Here is a 13,199-nt window from a genome sequence, read left to right on the forward strand (position 1 = left end):
CCAAGCTTCACCACCTTTAGAGCCACCTCAAGAACACAAGATTTGCAAGATCTCCTTCCTCCCCCAACCAAAGCTCTTGATCTTTGGAGATTCGAAGGAGAAGACACCGATCTACATCCTCACCAAAGTGTTCTTCATTTCCCCCTCTCTTGTTTGAGGGATCTCATGCTAGTGTTCCTATTTGGTTCCCTAGTTGATTTGTGTTGATGTATTGTTGTTGATTGTTGTGTTGTAACAGATTTGGGAGCCTCCAATTTGGTTGTGGATGTGTGCCCCAAGAACCTTGTAAAGGCCCGGTTTCCGCCTCGAGGAAATCCCTTAGTGGAAGTGGGCTAGGCCTTCGTGGCGTTGCTCACCGGAGATTTGAGTGAAGCCTTCGTGGCTGTTGGTTTGGCTTTCGTAGCAACCACACTCCTCCAAACGTAGACGTACCTTCTTGCAAAGGAAGGGAACTACGGGAATCATCTCCGTGTCATCGCGTGCTCCACTCTCGGTTACCTCTATCCTATTCTATCTCTTATATTGCCTAGCTATATCTTGCTTAGTTGTTAGCCTTGTCATATAGGTAAATTCACTTAGTTGCATATCTAGAGAATTTACCTTTTGTGTCAAGCCTAAATTGAAAAAGAACTAAAAATTGGTTAGCACCTATTCACCCCCCCCCCCCTCTAGGTGCGGCATACGATCCTTTCAATTGGTATCAGAGCCTCGGCTCTTATTTCGGGCTTAACCGCCTAAGAGTATGCCGAACGAGGAGTCCTCGGAAGGGACCGCCAAGACGGTCTCCATGGAAGACTTCAATTCGTTGAAGTCCTCCATGGAACCCCAAATGGAAAGCATGAAAAAGATGATTGCCGAGCTTTTGACTCCGGCCCTTCCCAAGGCTCCTAGTGTAGAGGTAAAGGACACGGGTGCGTTAGATGAGGGGGATGCTTCGGAATTACCCTCATCTACCAAACCCGTGGAAGGTGATAACTTAAACACTATCAAATCTCCCATTACATCTCCTAGGGGAACTAGTGGGGGTGAGAGCTACAATCGAGTACCTCCACCTTTTCTATCTCCCGATATACCGGTTCCCCATCCCCATTTGAACATTCGGGGCGATCCACCTAAGTTTTCTATTGATAATTTTGATACTTGGCAATTTGAGTTCCGCTCTCATGTTTGCAGTGCCTCCAATGAACTTTGGAGAATCATCTTGGAAGGCTTCAAGCCATTCAACCCCGACAAGTTGACTAGAAGAGAAGCGGTTGATAGTCAACTCAACAACACCGCCTTGCACATGATTCAAACCAGTGTGGGGACAAAGTAATTTCATCGTGTTCGGAACTACACAACCACCAAGGAAGCTTGGGATGGTTTGACCGCTAGTTGCATTGGAAGTGAGAGCACAAGGAGGAACAAGTACAATGCTCTTAAGAATAAAGCCGAAGGGTTCTTGAGGCTACCGGATGAAGATCATGAAGACATGTATGGAAGACTTCTTACCGTTGCCGATGCCTTCCGGCTTATTGGTGCCACCCACATCAATGACGCTTGGATCAAGGAGAAGTACATTGAATGCATGATGCCATTTGTACCCATTGATGTCAAGACTCTTGTGGGGAGGGAATGCTATTCCTCTCTCACCTCTCAACAAGTCGTGCACGAGATGCAAGCTCTCAAGGTGCTTGAGGAAACCTCTCATGATTCTCGCAATCGAGCACTTGGGATGTCAAAAGGTTCCAACCTTGCCTTGGCGGTCAACTCCGTTGAAGAAGTGATTCCTCAAGAATCCTATAGGGCATCTTGGAGTATGTCCTATCCGGAAGATTTGCAATGCCACTACCATGATCACATGGCCTTCCATGCAAAGTCCTTTTGGGTTGATCCATCCAAGGCCAAGGAAGACAACATCAAGAGAAACAACAAAAGTGGGTTCACTAGCTTTGGTCCAAAGACAAGATCATGCTACAATTGTGATGACAAGCGCCACTTCATTGCCGAATGCCCCTATGAGAATAGAGAGCTTCATAATGGGAGGCTCATTCCCAAGGACAAGAGCAAAGACACAAAGGGCAAATATCCAAAAGCCCCCAACAAGAAATTCTACAACAACAAGACCAAGAAGGGCAAGAGGCCCTCAAGAGTTGTGCTAGTAACAAGGGAAGAATATTCTTCCGATGAAGTGGGAAGCTCTAGTAGTGAGGAAGATGAAGAAAGCTCAAAGGAATTGGCCGCCATCGTCACCACCAACATTCCCTCTTCATCTCTCTTTGACTCTCCCAATGAGAATCCTCATATCAAGAATGCACATTGCTTCATGGCAAGGTCCTCCTTGGACACGTCTATTGTGCTATCAACTCAAGAAGAGTACACCTCCGGAGATGATGATGTTGATGATGAAGAAGATGCAACCTCTAATGGATTGGTCGCTCTTGCCTCCCTCTCCACTAGCTCTTCATCACCAAGTGAATCCCCCAATGAGGTCATTCAAGTGGAGGAAGAAAGTTGCCTCATGGCTAAATCCTCCGAGGACTATGCCGCCGGAGGTTCAAAATGGGTACTTGATAGTGGATGTACAAGTCATATGACCGGCAGCAAGAACCTCGTCAAGGAGTTGAGGCCCAACATAAATGATATCACTGTCTCCTTTGGCGATAATTCTACATCCGAGGTATTGGGTTTTGGCAAGGTTGTGGTTGCACACAACATTACTCTTGTGGATGTCATGCTTGTCAAAACCCTTGGTTACAATTTGCTTTCCATTTCCGCCCTTGGCAAGATGGGTTTCGCCGTCTTTATTGATAATGATATTGTGGTCCTCTTGTGGAGCAAGACTCTCGCATTCGTTGGGTATCGCGAACACAACTTGTATGTGGTGGACTTTTCGGGGACCACCACGACAAGTGCGATGTGCCTATTCGGAAAGGCGGACGTGGGTTGGTTGTGGCATCGTCGCCTAGCCCATGTCAACATGAGAACTTTGCAAAGTCTTCACAAGGGGAACCATATTGTGGGACTAATGGAAAATGTGTCTTTTGCCAAAGATCGTGTTTGTAGGGCTTGTGTTGAAGGCAAAATGCATGACTCTCCGCATCCAAGCAAGACCATTATCTCTTCCAAGAGGATCTTGGAGCTCCTTCATGTGGATCTCTTTGGTCCCGTTACTCATGCAAGTCTTGGTGCGAAGAAACATTGCTTGGTGATTGTCGATGACTACTCAAGATACACTTGGGTCTACTTTCTCAAGACGAAAGATGAGACTCAACAAATATTCATTGACTTTGCTACCAAGGTGCAACGCCAACACAACCTCCTCATTATGGCGATAAGAAGTGACAACGGCTCCGAGTTCAAGAACTACACACTCAATGATTTTCTTAGTGATGAGGGGATTCGTTATCAATATTTCGCTGCTTACACCCCTCAACAAAATGGTGTTGCGGAGAGGAAGAACCGGACTCTTATGGATATGGCAAGGTCTATGATGGCGGAGTATAAATCCCGCTATAACTTTTGGGCCGAAGCCATCTCCACCGCTTGTCACTCCTCCAACCGGCTCTACCTCCGCAAGGGCTTGAACAAGACTCCATATGAAATACTCACCGGGAACAAGCCTAATATCTCATACTTCAAGGTGTTCGGGTGTAAGTGTTTCTACAAAATCAAAGGGGTCCGTTTATCTAAATTCGCTCCTAAAGCTTTGGAGGGTATATTTGTTGGTTATGGTGCCGAGTCTCACACTTATAGAATCTTTGATATAGCCTCCGGGATTATCATTGAATCTTGTAGTGTGAGGTTCGAAGAAAATGATGGCTCCCAAGTGGGGCAAGTTGATGTTTGTGCAGGTGATGAAATACCTCAAGATGCCACAGTAAGAATGGGTGTGGGATTTTTCCGCCCCATTGAGGGACACGGTGTGGCGTCTCGGGAAGAACTATGCTCTACCACGGTGGAGCCCTCATCTTCTCAACATCAACAAACCCTACCTAGTGAAGCAAATGATGCACCAACCCAAGATAAAGAACAAGATCCTCCCTCTTGTGTGCAAGATCAAGGACAAGATCAAGGACAAGATCAACCAAGCATTCATGATGGCTCCAATGAGGATCCAATCAACTCTTGTCTTTCTCCGGATATTGTTCAAGATCAAGCACATGAGGATGAGCAACCTCAAGTAATTGAGGAAGCTCAAGTTGAAGGTCAAGACGGGGACCCAAAAGATCAAGTTGATCAAGTGATACCTCCAAGGCCAAGAAGAACCAAGGAGGAGATCGAGGCCCGTCGTCTAGCAAGAAGAGATAGGAACCTTGAGCTTCGTGGACACACTCATGACAAGGTTCTTGGTGATATAAGGGCAAAGGTTTCCACTAGAAGGCAATTGGTTAACTTTAGCAATCATCATGCTTATATCTCCTTAGTGGAACCCAAGAAAGTATTTGAAGCCCTTGAAGATTCGGATTGGTTGGAAGCTATGCACGAAGAACTCAACAACTTCAAGCGCAACAAAGTATGGACCTTAGTAAAGAAGCCAAAGGAGTGCCGCAATGTTATAGGCACTAAATGGATATTCAAGAACAAGCAAGATGAGTTTGGCAATGTTGTGAGGAACAAGGCAAGATTGGTGGCTCAAGGGTTCTCTCAAGTTGAGGGAATTGACTTTGGAGAAACCTATGCTCCCGTGGCTCGCCTTGAGTCCATCCGTATCCTTCTTGCTTATGCATCGCATCACAACTTTAAGTTACAACAAATGGATGTGAAAAGTGCATTTCTTAATGGTCCTTTGCATGAAGAGGTTTATGTTAAGCAACCCCCGGGGTTCGAGGATCTCAACTTTCCTAACCATGTCTACAAGCTTGATAAAGCTCTTTATGGTCTCAAACAAGCTCCTAGAGCTTGGTATGAGCACCTTAAAGAATTATTGGTAGACCGTGGATTTGATGTTGGGTTAATCGATCCCACTCTTTTTACTAAGAGGGTCAATGGGGAGCTTTTCGTTTGCCAATTATATGTTGATGATATTATCTTTGGCTCTACTAACAAAGCTTTCAATGATGAATTCTCAAAGCTTATGACCGATAGGTTTGAGATGTCTATGATGGGAGAGATGAAGTTCTTCCTTGGTTTTGAGATCAAGCAATTGAGGGAAGGAACCTTCATCAACCAAGCAAAATATCTCCAAGACATGCTCAAGAGGTTCAAGATGACCGAGTTGAAAGGTGTTGCCACTCCTATGGTTACCAAATGTCATCTTGCACTAGATCCCAATGGTCAAGAGGTGGATCAAAAGGTATATCGCTCCATGATTGGATCCTTGCTTTACCTTTGTGCATCTAGACCGGACATAGTGTTGAGTGTTGGTGTGTGTGCAAGGTATCAAGCTTCTCCTAAGGAGAGCCACATGATGGCTCTCAAAAGAATCTTTCGGTATTTGGTTGATACCCCAAGATATGGTATTTGGTACCCCAAAGGCTCAAGTTTTATTCTCAATGGTTATACCGATGCGGATTGGGCGGGTGACAAGGATGATAGGAAATCAACTTCCGGGGCTTGCCAATTCCTTGGTAGGTCCTTGGTGTGTTGGTCATCTAAGAAGCAAAATTGTATATCTCTCTCCACCGCCGAAGCCGAATATGTTGCCGCCGCAAGTGGATGCACTCAATTGTTATGGATGAGGCAAATTTTAAAGGAATACGGTGTCATTTGTGACAAAGTGCCTCTATTATGTGACAATGAAAGTGCCATCAAGATTGCCTATAATCCGGTGCAACATTCAAGAACGAAGCATATTGAGATCCGGAATCATTTCATTAGGGATCATGTTGCCCGGGGTGATATTGAGCTTATCTATGTTCCTACCAAAGATCAACTTGCCGATATATTCACGAAGCCTCTTGATGAAGCAAGGTTCACTTATTTGAGGAATGAGCTAAATATCATTGATTCAAGGAGTATAGCTTGACCATCTTGCAAACACACTTTCGTCTCAAAACTTTATTTGGTTTAGATGTGGGCATGGAGATAGGGGGAGTGCGGTTTAAACTATTGAGCTATCCCTCCCCCCATAATGCCAACATTAAAGATTTCATTCTCGTTATATCATATGTTGATATGTGAGCTTAAATGATGAGTATTGGTTTGGACCCAAGATATATCTTCGCGGTGCCATATCATAACACTCATATATGGTGGCCTAGGCCACCGCACTCTTCTTCGTGAAGAGTTGGAGTTGTTTGGATTTTCATTGGATTTTATTGACATCTCCTTGTTTATGGGAAATCACTCATTTTTGGCCTTCATTTGCATTATTTGCAAAAATGAGTGATCATGTACCATCTCACAGTTTGGCGTATCTGTCCTAAGCCTATCTCATCTAAGACATATCCTTCACCTTCTCCAAGTGCACCTTTGTTCGTGTCAAAATCCTGTTTTTGGGCACAGTTTCCTGTTCCACCGGAAGTTCCGGTCGTTTCGACCGGTACTTCCGGCTGGTATCCTTTGCGCCTGTTCAGCCGATGTTCTGTCCAGCCAGTGTGGCTTCTGCGAGACTGGAAGTTCCGGCTCCAACGAGCGGAACTTCCGGCCTTAAGTGGCCACTATATAACTGGGCCGAACGGGGTGGGCAGTTCCATCCTCCTCACTTTTCCCCTTTCCAAGATCTATTTGGTGGTACTCCTCCCCTGTGACGGCTGCTGCTCCTCCGGCCGGATCTCCCTCCTCCGGCGTTCCCCGCCGGATCGTCTCCGTGGATCGGCATCCTCTCCCTCTTCTCCTCAATTGGAGGCTCCCAAATCTCGGTGGATGACTCATGAGAGGCTCCTTGAGTCGAACTTGGCAAAGTTTGGAGCCGCCCTTGGATACCCTCGCTACCCGGGCGTAGATGCAAATGGTTGGAGGTGCCATGATAGTTCATGGGCTCAAACAAGGGAAGTCCTGGAGAACCTCTACATCAAAGGTTGGGGTATTCCGGGCAAAAGTGCGGATCTTCTCCCTACTTGGGACATTATGCTTAGAGTCTACCGGGAAACCATTGGACCAAAAGGTGGCAACCTTGATGAGCTACACCTCTATGAAGTGGATCTAATGGCAAACTCTTTTGCTAAGAAGGGCACCGGTGAGAGGCTTGATGTGATGGACTACATCTACCATGAGATGTGGTCATGTGTGTATGAGAAGAAGCTTCCCTCCTTTGCTCCATACATTATGAAGCTCATTGAGGACACTTGGGTTGAAACTTATGAGAGTACCCTCATTCACTCTATTCCTCTCAATATCACATCCCATGAAGTGAAGGTTTTGAGGACCAAGCGCCACAACTCCCCTATTGAAGATGTTATCCCCATGGATGAGAAGCCACCTAGCTGGGCTTCTAAGCTTGCTCGCCGCATGAGACAGATTTTTTGCCTCACCTCTGCAGTCAACCACCGTCAGTATCAGCAGCATGCAGAAGCCAAGAAGTCACGGGTTCGTCAGAAGAGCATCATGAGGGCTCTTGAGGTGGAAGTTTCTCCTCCCGGTTCCGAGGAGAACATCACTCCGGAGGCTGAGTGGGTCTCTCAGCATGGCATGCCTCTCCCTCCCGATGGTCTTGAGATCGAGTCTCCTCCTCGCACTCCTCCCTACCCCGGCGCTACATCGAACCTCCCTCCCGGCTGGGCTAACGCCGACCCTTGGGACGTGTAGTTTCTCCTTTCCCTTTTTGGTGCCTTGGTGCCAAAGGGGGAGAGTGAGACCTTATTAGGTTGCTCTCCGTTGGGTATTTGCATGGGGGAGTCACAAGCTCGTGTTGGCTTTGGTTGTTATTGCTTGTGATTCTATTTATCTTTATGGTGTCGGACTATGTTTTTAGCTATTTGGTTTGTAAACTCTATCTATGTGCTTGGAACCTTATATTTGTGTATGGTAAACTCCGTATGTGAGTCTTCCTTGGTTATCTATGTGTGCATGATCTTATTATCCATATGCTTATCACCATGTTGTTTTGCTAACCCTTGGAAGACGGATGCAAGATATAGGGGGAGCTTCTTATGTACCATTGCTCATATCTAGGGGGAGCTCCTCTATATCTCTCACATTGTTGTTTACATTATCCATTCCTTGCAAATACTTGTGTTGTCATCAAACACCAAAAAGGGGGAGATTGAAAGAACATTTCCCGCCCGTTTGGGTTTTGTGTGTTTGACGTCAACACTATGTATATTTTTATGTATGTTGATGTAGACAGGTACAAGCTATCAAAAATTATGTTGGATCGGTGGATTGGTATAACTGTTCTGAAGTTCTGCAGGTTTTCTATGTCTGGCGGAAGTTCCGGCCCTATCTGGCGGAAGTTTCGCCCTGGCTTGTTCAGCAGAAGCTTCTCAGCGCAGTTCTGGCTCAGCTCTTTTCTTCCTGACCGGAAGTTCCGGTGAAGTTGGCCAGAAGTTCCGCCCAGCGGAACTTCCGCCCAACTTCCGGGCAAGTTCCGGAATTCCGAGTTTGTGGCTCAGTATAGTCCAGTAAGGTTTTCGCAAGTTTCCGGAACTTGGCCGGAACTTGGCCGAAACTTCCGGGCACCGGAAGTTCCGCTCAAGTTCCGCCCCTTCTTTTGTTTTGCAGGAAAATTATCGACGGCGGAAGTTCCAGTCCAAATGGCCGGTACTTCCGGTGGAAGCCGGAACTTCCGGCCATCCTGGCCGGAACTTCCGGTGTAAGTGAAATTCGTCCCCAACGGTCAGATCTGAAAGCTCCACCCATATAAATAGATTTCTTCTCCAAAGGGACAGGTTGCTCAATCATTGCAAGAAAAATCTGCCAAGCTTCACCACCTTTAGAGCCACCTCAAGAACACAAGATTTGCAAGATCTCCTTCCTCCCCCAACCAAAGCTCTTGATCTTTGGAGATTCGAAGGAGAAGACACCGATCTACATCCTCACCGAAGCGTTCTTCATTTCCCCCTCTCTTGTTTGAGGGATCTCATGCTAGTGTTCCTATTTGGTTCCCTAGTTGATTTGTGTTGATGTATTGTTGTTGATTGTTGTGTTGTAACAGATTTGGGAGCCTCCAATTTGGTTGTGGATGTGTGCCCCAAGAACCTTGTAAAGGCACGGTTTCCGCCTCGAGGAAATCCCTTAGTGGAAGTGGGCTAGGCCTTCGTGGCGTTGCTCACCGGAGATTTGAGTGAAGCCTTCGTGGTTGTTGGTTTGGCTTTCGTAGCAACCACACTCCTCCAAACGTAGACGTACCTTCTTGCAAAGGAAGGGAACTACGGGAATCATCTCCGTGTCATCGCGTGCTCCACTCTCGGTTACCTCTATCCTATTCTATCTCTTATATTGCCTAGCTATATCTTGCTTAGTTGTTAGCCTTGTCATATAGGTAAATTCACTTAGTTGCATATCTAGAGAATTTACCTTTTGTGTCAAGCCTAAATTGAAAAAGAACTAAAAATTGGTTAGCACCTATTCACCCCCCCCCCTCTAGGTGCGGCATACGATCCTTTCAGGGCTGCCTAACATGATCAAGATCATCTATCTGTAATGCTATATGTTGTGTTTGTTGGGATCCGATGGATAGAGAATACTATGTTATGTTGATTATCAATCTATTACCTATGTGTTGTTTATGATCTTGCATGCTCTCCGTTATTAGTAGAGGCTCTGGCCAAGTTTTTACTCTTAACTCCAAGAGGGAGTATTTATGCTCGATAGTGGGTTCATGTCTCCATTAAATCTGGGACAAGGATGTGAAAGTTCTAAGGTTGTGGATGTGTTGTTGCCACTAGGGATAAAACATTGATGCTATGTCTGAGGATGTAGTTATTGATTACATTACGCACCATACTTAATGCAATTGTCTGTTGTTTGCAACTTAATACTGGAAGGGGTTCGGATGATAACCTGAAAGTGGACTTTTTAGGCATAGATGCATGCTGGATAGCGGTCTATGTACTTTGTCGTAATGCCCAACTAAATCTCACAATACTCATCATGTCATGTATGTGCATTGTCATGCTCTCTTTATTTGTCAATTGCCCAACTGTAATTTGTTCACCCAACATGCTATTTATCTTATGGGAGAGACACCTCTAGTGAACTGTGGACCCCGGTCCATTCTTTTAATCGAATACAATCTACTGCAATACTTGTTCTACTGTTTTCTGCAAACAATCATCATCCACACTATACATCTAATCCTTTGTTACAGCAAGCCGGTGAGATTGACAACCTCACTGTTTCGTTGGGACAAAGTACTTTGGTTGTGTTGTGCAGGTTCCACGTTGGCGCCGGAATCCCTGGTGTTGCGCCGCACTACATCTCGCCGCCATCAACCTTCAACGTGCTTCTTGGCTTCTACTGGTTCGATAAACCTTGGTTTCTTACTGAGGAAAAACTTGCTGCTGTACACATCATACCTTCCTCTTGGGGTTCCCAACAGACGAGTGCTTTACCGTCACAAGGAAGCTACTACGCCCACGTCAACTGTGCGCAAGCAGCTCTTTTTCTGGCGCCGTTGCCGGGGAGATCAAGACACGCTGCAAGGGGAGTCTCCACATCTCAATCTCTTTACTTTGTTTTTGTCTTGCTTTATTTTATTTACTACTTTGTTTGCTGCACTAAATCAAAACACAAAAAAATTAGTTGCTAGTTTTACTTTATTTACTATCTTGTTTGCTATATCAAAAACACAAAAAAATTAGTTACTTGCATTTTATTTAGTTACTTGCATTTTACTTTTGTTACCATGTCTAGTTCTACACTTGTTACTTCTTCACCTGAAGAATTAGTCTTCACTTTTAAACAAGGGGATGAGGAGAGTTTTAAAGATGCTTGGTCCAGAATTTTTACTTCTTATCGTAAAGCTGAACCTCAAATGACTCTAAGTTTGCTCCTTAGTAACTTTTATTTTGGTCTTATGATTCGCTATAGATATGCCTTGGATGCTTTAGTGGGAGGAGATTTCCTTCATTGTAATGGGGATCAAGCTTTTAATGCCATAAAAAAATTGGTTGCATCACATGATTCAGCTAATAACTTTGATTCAGCCCTTATTAGCATTTATAATAGATTAAATACTCTTGAGACAAGTGCATCTTGCTTGAATGAAAATTATAGATATGTTCGTAACCGTCTTGATCAAGTTTTAGTGAACTCTGGACCTTCATTATGGGATCCTACTATTAAAATTGTTATCGGTGACCAAACTCTTCATGCCAATTGTGATATTATGTCTGAATTTTGCCTAATGCCTAAGAGTATTCATGAATCTTTGAAACTTTGGGATTTCGTCGAAGGGGGAGAAGGAATAACTCTTATTGATAACTCTGTTATAAACCCTAAGGGAATAGCTGCAGGTGTGCATACAACCATTCTTGGAAGAACAATATCCATTGATTATCTTGTTATTGAATGTGTAGGAACAGGACAAATCACACTTGGAAGATCCCTGCTGAAACTATTGGGAGCAGTCATAGATATGGGAGAAGGCACCATGAAATTCACCTCTACACCAGGGGGAAGACATATATTCCCTAAAGCAAAGGGTAAGAAAAAGAACAAGAAAGGTAAGGGCAAAGCCCAAGGTAAGGTTGATACACCATCTCTTGATAATACTTGATACACACTTTCCGCGCCTAGCTGAAAGGCGTTAAAGAAAAGCGCTTATGGGAGATAACCCATGTTTTTACTTGACAAGGTATTAACTTGTCAATGCCTACGGATCGTAGACTAGGGTTTTAGTTAGAAGTAGAGGGCAAGTAGATCTCGAAGGTTTCAGCCGAAAAGTACTCGACGATTGTAAAGCTAGGGTTTGGGAAAACAATGATTCGATCCTTTCTTCGTCCCTCGACTCCCCCTTATATAGGAGGCGGAGCCGAGGGATTCGTGTTTGTACAAGTTACAGAGTCCGGGAAGGTTTCTAACTCATCCCGCAAGATTACAAATAACACTTCCTATTACAACTCTAGCTTTCCTTAATTATATCTTGGGCTTCCGAATCTTCTTATTCTTCGGGTAGCGGGCCTTCAGTAAACCCCGGGTACTATCTTTGGCAGGCCCATTGGGGATGCCTATGTCAGTAGCCCCCGAGATTTTGCTTGAATCGTAGAGTAAGGGAAAATCTCCACTGTTTATTTTTATTTGACAATTTTAACTTCTCTATATTTCTTCACATAAATTTCTATATTGCACAGGGATAATGGTAGTTGGGGCTAGTTCATCTGACGGATCAGGTACTAGTTAACTGCTCTAGTGGCAATCCGCAAAAACCTACTTCAAGATCACGTCCCTGGACATGATCTCGGGATACTGGTGTAAACTTCGACAGGTGCCGCTTAAGGTCTTACCATTCTGTCGAGTCCCAGTCAAATTTATCGGGTACCTAATGCGTCCGTTAGGATTTTTCTTCGTATCTGTTGATACGGATAAAAGTAGCAAACCGACGTCAGAGACGGCGCCACGCCACACAGAACGGATCTGGGGTCTTACCTTCGCAAATTTGCGGCATTCAGAAATTGATCGCAACTTTTGGCGTTCTGAGAATATATTGTCGAGTGCACTTTTTATTGAGTCAAGGATGACTTATATTGCTCTCCCGATGGGAGTATATGCAGAGTTATTTATAACTCGAAATATACTCTTTTGCCCTGCTATCTTTCTTTTTCTCTTTTTTTTTTCTTTTTTCTTTGTGATTTCATCGGGTACGCGAGCAGCGTTCCCGATGGGAGTAGCCCCCGAGGCTACAGCCAAGGACTTGTACTTGGTTGTAGGCTCCACGCCTTATGCCGCTATATTTTCTTTTATCTCCCGAAGTTTTCATAATTTCTCGGGTGCGCGAACAGCGCTCCCGATGGGAGTAGCCCCCGAGGCTATGAACAAACGCTTGCGTTTGATCATAGGCTCCCACAAATTCTATATTGTCATACTCAAAATTTACTTCTTTCAAAGTAGCCCCCGAGCATTTGATCAAAAACTTGTATTTGATCAGAGGCTCGTCAATAATTTTCCATGTCGCCTTTTTTATGAAACTGTTGAGGCGAATTTTTCTCTGCAAAGGTGACGTTATTGCTGACGATAGCCACGATTTCAAATCCGAAAATCGCGAGAAGTTTTCTCCCGCTGCCTTGCGGGCCCAAAGTAACCATTATCTTGACACGTCGTGCAGGTGGGGGACACACATCCTCCGCTTTTCCAGGTGCACGTACCGTAACTTCTCGATGTTAAAATACTGTTTTACC

This window comes from Lolium perenne, chromosome 3, assembly GCF_019359855.2.
Source record: "Lolium perenne isolate Kyuss_39 chromosome 3, Kyuss_2.0, whole genome shotgun sequence".
Lineage (NCBI taxonomy): Eukaryota > Viridiplantae > Streptophyta > Magnoliopsida > Poales > Poaceae > Lolium > Lolium perenne.